This window comes from Betta splendens, chromosome 1 (assembly GCF_900634795.4).
Source record: "Betta splendens chromosome 1, fBetSpl5.4, whole genome shotgun sequence".
Lineage (NCBI taxonomy): Eukaryota > Metazoa > Chordata > Actinopteri > Anabantiformes > Osphronemidae > Betta > Betta splendens.
The window spans coordinates 278,741-285,579 of record NC_040881.3 but is presented as its reverse complement, the minus strand read 5'-3'; positions in this window follow the sequence as shown (position 1 = coordinate 285,579).

The following is a 6,839-nucleotide window of genomic DNA, read 5'->3' as shown; positions in this document are numbered from 1 at the left end:
GTGCAGTGGTTTTATGGGTTTTTCAGACACGGATGATGTATCTATACATGACTGTTCAGGGCCTTTCATCAGGGCAACAACATGTCCTCTAACATTATAATAAAGCATAATAGCAACATAATGAAATGGCGAAGAAAACAGTAGAACCGGCAGAATGAGGAAGTGATGTGATGTGAAGTTTATTTGGAATTTTAACTGGTGAAAATTGAAATAACGTTTTTTATTTAAGATTTTAAAATCAAAATGAAACATAGTTCAATGCAATTCAATTTAATTTAGATAGATTGTTCAGATTTCATCCAATACATCGTACCAAAAAAAGAATTGTCCTCTTAACCGATTAACAAAATAATAGTTAGTTACAGCTCTAGTCTAAATAACAGTTTCTGGACTAAGATCGGAGTAAAAAAGATTTTATTTTACAGTATTTACAAGTCAGAATGCTAAATGTTGCCTATATTAAAGAGCATGTTCATCACACAGAACCTAATATTCAGACAAAAAACTGCCAATCACAGTAAAAGAGTGAGAAAAAAATGAAAGAGTGTAATAAAAAAAGGGAAAAGAGTATGAAACAAACAAACAAACAAACAAACAAACAAACAAACAAACAAACAAACAAACAAACAAACAAACAAAAGTTTCAAAATTCACAAGCATTCAACAGATTCTGCAGAATAAAAGAGTCATATCTTTACAACGGAAAACATAGAAATATTGAGAAATAATTCTGTGGGACTTAGATCTGCTTAGGTTCCGTCTGATCATGAAGCTCAGTGTCACGGATCCAACATCTTGTCTATTTTCCTGTTTTATTTTGACTACTTCCGGTTTAGTTCGTGTTTGTCTAATTCTGTGTAGCTTTATGTTTCAGCGATGTGATTTCTCCAGCTGTTCTTCATTACTCATCACTGTTGGGAAAAATTGAATCCCTCTGTAGTTATACCTTAAATAAAGACAGGAGGCACGATCAGTTGAGACCTTTTAGGATTTTTACTTGTGCAGGAGTGAGCAGTTTACATAAAAGGCCACTTCCTCTCACTCAAGGAGAGAAAAGAGAACAGCTTACTTATATACCCTGGAGCGGTGCATGGTCACAATGCACTGTCTGCACAGAGCAAGCATCAAGAACAGAGATGCTACAAAAAGGTACTCTGTTCTTGATAAGCAGAGCTAACGAGGTTACAATAAACCCGTGCCACCCGTAAAGTAATGTGATCAAAAAAATATTCGTACAGAAGTTAGCACTCAGAAGCCATGTATAAGTACAACCATGATATGGTGGAGGGTTTGGGATTACTCCTCTGCTTTGTCCTCGTCCTCTGGTTTGACCTCGGAAAGAGACATAGAAAACAGCAGGTGACACCAGTGAAGATAAAGTATCTGGATATAATCGCTCTTTCTGTGGGTCTACTGACTGAATTTGTACATCAGGGTTTACGTCAGACTTTGCCATGTTTTCACACACATAATAGCCATACTTAGTAAAGGTATGAGTGCTCTGTTTGGCAAGAAACTTCATGTAACCATACCACAAATTAGTGTGATGCTGATCTGGAGGTCTCTCTTCATTTTTGATGAGGTCAGGGAGTGGTTCAGCATCAATCAACAGTACAACTCCCACGACTGGACAGTGTCCTCTCTTTGTATATCCTTATGAGAATGCCCCCCTACCGTAAGTGAGAAACTTAGGGGGTCAGATGTGCCTTCTCCTGTGGACAAGGCACATCTTAAGAAACATTTTTGGAAGAGCATTTCTGATGATGTTTTGACACTTTTGGCATATAATCAACTATGTCCCCTTCTACTTGTAAGTTTGTTGGTATATTAGGTAACTGAGATGTTTTATACTCTCTTGCCTACACTATTTCAAAAGGTGACAAACCAGTCTAGTTAGGTGTGATTCTGATACGAAGTTTAACTAGATTGAGGCAAGAAACCAATCCATATTGGTTTCAGAGATTGTCTTTCTCAGTTTACTTTTAATTGTGCCAATAGTTCTTTCTACCAACCCCACACTTTGAGGGTGGTAGGCACAGTGTTTTTTTAAATCTATATTTATTGGTTGGCAATAAAGGAGGTGACTTGATTTACAAAATGTGGTCCAATATCACTGTAAATCCTGTCTGGTATTCTAAATCGATGTATTCTATATTGTACTAGTATTTTTGCTACTGCTAGTGCATCATTAGAGGTTGTGGTGAACACTTCTACCCATTTGGAAAAAGGATCAATAATTTTAAAACAATACTTTTTACCTTGACTTAATATGCACATATTAACTAGCTGCATGCATATGTAAATATTGGTTTTCTGTTTTAGGGAATGTTCTTCTCTCTCATTTGTTAAATATTTCCCTGAGCCTTACGTATGTTTAGCACACGTGATGCATCTTTTTTTAGAATAGCTTGTAAATCCATAAGTGGTATAGTATTTGTTGATTTATCCGTACCATCCCCCCTGTAATCCATTAGTAGTATAGTATTTGTTTATTTATCCATACCATCCCCCCTGTTGAGACATGGTAAGGTCTATGCCTTAAGAAAGCTGCCTTTCATCTTAGAAATATAGCTAAAATCAGAAACATCCTCTCAGAGCGATGCAGAGAAACTGATCCATGCATTTGTTACCTTTAGGCTGGACTACTGTAACTGCTTACTCATAGGATGTCCTAACGGCTCCTTAAAAAGCCTACAGCTTGTTCAAAATGCTGCAGCCCCAGTTCTGATGGGAAAGAGAGATCACATTTCGCCTAAATTGGCTTCTCTGCACTGGCTGCCTGTAAAATGTAGGATAGAATTCAAAATCCTCCTACTCACCTACAAAGTGCTCAATGATAAAGCTCCTTCTTATCTTAAAGACCTTATAGTTTCTTATGCTCCCAGCAGAACACTTCGTTCTCAGAGCGCTGGGCTACTTGTGGTTCCTAGAGTGTTTAAATGTAGAACAGGGGGCCGAGCTTTTAGCTACCAAGCTCATCTCCTCTGGAACCAGCTCCATCTTTAGGTTCGAGAAGCTGACACACTCTCCACCTTTAAGATTAGGCTTAAAACCTTCCTTTTTGATAAAGCTTATAGTTAGAGATGGTTCAGGTCACTGGCAATGATTGTTTGTCACAGGAACCATCTCTTAGTTAAGCTGCAATAGACATACTGTACACAAACAACTGATCTCTTGTGCCCTGTTGTACATCAAGTCTAAACATCTGATGTTCCATTTGACTGACTAATAATTTATGATATATGTTTGTCTTTTACACCCGGACTCTGGTTCCTTCCTATCTGACTCCCCACCAGACCTAAGGCTGTTGAAGCCAATGCATCTTGTTTTGGAAGCTCGGTGTTCCTTCCTTTGGATAACAAGACATGATGATGCAGAAGTGAGAATGTTTGCATTCTCACTCACAGCGAGATACAGTAAGGTGGCACAAAAAATTCTATTGGTGCAGAGAGACATTCCACCAGAGCCAGAGAAAGGGGTTAAAAGGCAGAAGCAACTTGAGGATCGTGGGCTCTTTGCATCACACCTTCGTGGTGTGTGCACTGATCTCCCCAGCTGGTTTTTGGTTTGTTGATGTGCACGATCAACATCCATGTTTTTTATTTGCTTTCCATTATTTTTATTTTCTTTTTATTTCAATAAATCGCACAAAAGGACAACTCTCTCATCTGCCTCTTTATGGAAAATTTCCACCACACTGTCTCATCATGGTTTCACAGAGGGACGTGTGGAACTGTAAAATAAAAATCTTTTTGTTTGTTAGTAAAAGAAATCGCAAGCGCAGACCTGTGTTCATCCCAAAAGAGGGAAGTTAAGGTCAGTTTGTGTGTGTGTGTGTAAAATCATAACTCTTCAAACTCATTATCAGGACCAGAAGACAAATGTGCTGTACATGACAGGTCAGATGCACCTCTGGAGGTCGTATTACATGGGAAACAAGCTGTAATGCAGCCTGTGTGAGGGCCTCAGTTACAGCCCCCCCCCCCTCCGCAGCGAATGACAAGAGCACAGCTGAGCTGAAGTTAACACCAACAAAAGAGGGATTATTTAGAATGTCTGTAGATGTAACCTGCACTCCGTCTGGAGTGGAAATCAGTCAAATACCTAAACTACACAAGATCTCGTCCTAATAATTTAACTGGGTATAAGTTTGAAAGCAAAAATGAATGTTTAAGTGTCTTGCTGTAAGATGTTGCACAAGACAGTGAAAGAATAAGTTTTTCCTTAATAGTCTGGTACGTACAGTAATTATTATTACTTCTCTCTAATAGTCATTAATAGTCTGTTTCAGTCTTCCTACAGTCTGGTTTGTTCTTTTCTTCTATAGTCTGTTTTTGTTTTCCTATAGTCTTTTTTATTCTTTTCTTCTGCAGTCTCTTTTGTTTTCCTACAGTCTGGCCAGACAAACCTATAGTGTGCACAAATCTTTTTAGAAACATGGAGGATTTTATTACTGAATTTGTTGCAAATTGAAATTGTTTAAACCCATTAGACTGCAAAGTCATGCAGCAGTTGTCATTTAGCTGTTTGTTATCATTTTAAAATCACTCTGTGGGATATTTTGAGCAAAAAGCAATTCTTCATTGCAATAAGCAGATAAGCATGAACATGAATTTGAGCGTGTATCAGCTGTAAGCGTGTTTCTTCATTGCATGCATGGAAATGTGTGTGTATTTGCGGTACCGTCTTCTACGTCACCTGAAAAGGAACCATCACTGTCCTCCTTCCCCAACCATCAGTCTGATGTAAGCGCTAGAGTGGGTGAAACCTGATGTAGCAGGGACAGTTGTTCTGTTGGGCCAATCACATCTGAAGCCTCTTCTGTTGTTTCAACCAGTGTTTGTGTCAGAGAACATCTTCTTAGATGGAGCTCACTCTGCTGTTTGTCTTTCCTTGTTTTCCTGTGCTGATTGTCATATGCAGGTGTCTGTGTCAGATACACGCATGTATGACAGTTTCACGGGTTCTGAAGCTTCAGACACAGTCCTTTCATTTACCCTCATCGTGCTCAGTTCTGCATTAGGATAGAGAGCAGAAACAATGGGAGCATTTGCTCTTGGCATGATATGTGTGTGTGTGTGTGTGTGTGTGTGTGTGTGTGTGTGTAGTGGCACAGTGCAAACAATTCTTCCCCAGAGTTGTTATCTCTTTTTTTTTCGTTACTCTCATTTCTCTTTTGTTTCTTTTAGGGGTTTAGCTTCAATAGTTTTGCTTTTTTCCAAATCTCATCTTTTGTCTCTAATTTTTCTTTCAAGGTGCGTATGTCCTTTACACTAAGTGATTCTCCTTTTGAACCCATAACCACTTTCCCACTCATGGAAACATGAAACGCACTAATAACCATATTTAATTTTTACTTTTAATTTTGCAAGGTTGCTGTCTGGTGGTGAAGGCTCAGATTGCCCCGAACCCATCTTTCAGAGTTTGACGGTTTCCTGCCTTCGAATTTTTTGTGTGTTCCGGCTGGAACCTTCCCAAAATGCCTTTTTATCGGACGTCTCCATAAAAAGGGAACCAACCTGATCTGGCGACAGAGTCTTTCCCAAAGTATTTCCTCAATGTTAGGCCCCTCTAAGACCCGGGTCACTCGTCCCGTCTATACTCAGTCCCCCAAATGTGGACCACGCACAGATTAAAAAAAAAAAACATGTCTGTACCCTCAGTACTGACGAAAGCTCGGTTCCACGAGCCAACCCTTAGCAACAGACGTCTCACCACCCAGAGCAGACTTTGACCTAATTAAGAAACGGTATTATTGGGATTAATATTATTTTGATCTAATCAATTTTCCTCATCAAATTTAGTGTTTCAACCAAATAAAAGATTTTTTTTTCACCGGATCAAGCCAAGTTAAGATTTGAGTTTGTGGATCTCATCAGAGGCGATCCAGCCGGGTGAGCAGTCCTCCCAGCTCTGAATGTCTGTAGAGGTTTGGAGGCTGAGCGACCCTAGTCCTCAGGACTATCGTCCCCGGTCACACCGTCCAGACGACCTGCAGCGAATCCTGTTCGTAGACGCCAAAACTGTGGTGGAAATTTCCCATAAAGAGGCAGATGAGAGTGTTGTCTTTTGTGATATTTATTATAAAAGTAAAGAAAAAATAAAAATAATGGGGAAAGCAAATCAAAAGCATGGATGTTGATCATGCACATCAACAAACCAAACACAAGCCGGGGAGATCAGTGCACACACCACTGGTGTAGGGAGTGATGCAAAGAGCCCACGATATGGTTTGCTTCAGGGAACAAGTTAGAATACACAAAATGCCATAAGCAATTAAAAGCATGTGAAAACCTAGGAAAGCAAATACACACCACAATAAAGTGACTTATGTCTTGCATCATCCCTGCCATTGTTGTTTAACAGCACGAGTTGATTGGTAGCGGTCATGTGACAAATGAACGAATAAATAAACAAACGAACAAATCTCAAAAGAACTGTAGCACTTGCTGCTCTTCACAAAGCCTGCACAGCCTAACTGTCATGTGACAAATGAACAAATGCACTTCTGAAGGATCCGAATTAACGAATCACAAAAGAAATATAGTGCTTGCTGTTCGCTACACAGCCTAAGCTGTGAAGGATGAACGAGAACGATGAGCTAAACCGACAGCCCAAGCTGCCTTTCACATGATGGCTGGTAGTGAGAAAGAGAAGAGAAAGTAAAACTTTTTTTGGCAATTACTGAGACTTTTAAAGCAAAAAGTAACATACAAATTCCCTAAAATATTTACATGGTGCATTAATTGTCCAAAACGTGACATTATTGACATTGTTGTCTTTGTCATTGTTGTTGTTGGTGGTGTTATTGATAGTTTTATTTTATTATTTTGTGGCAG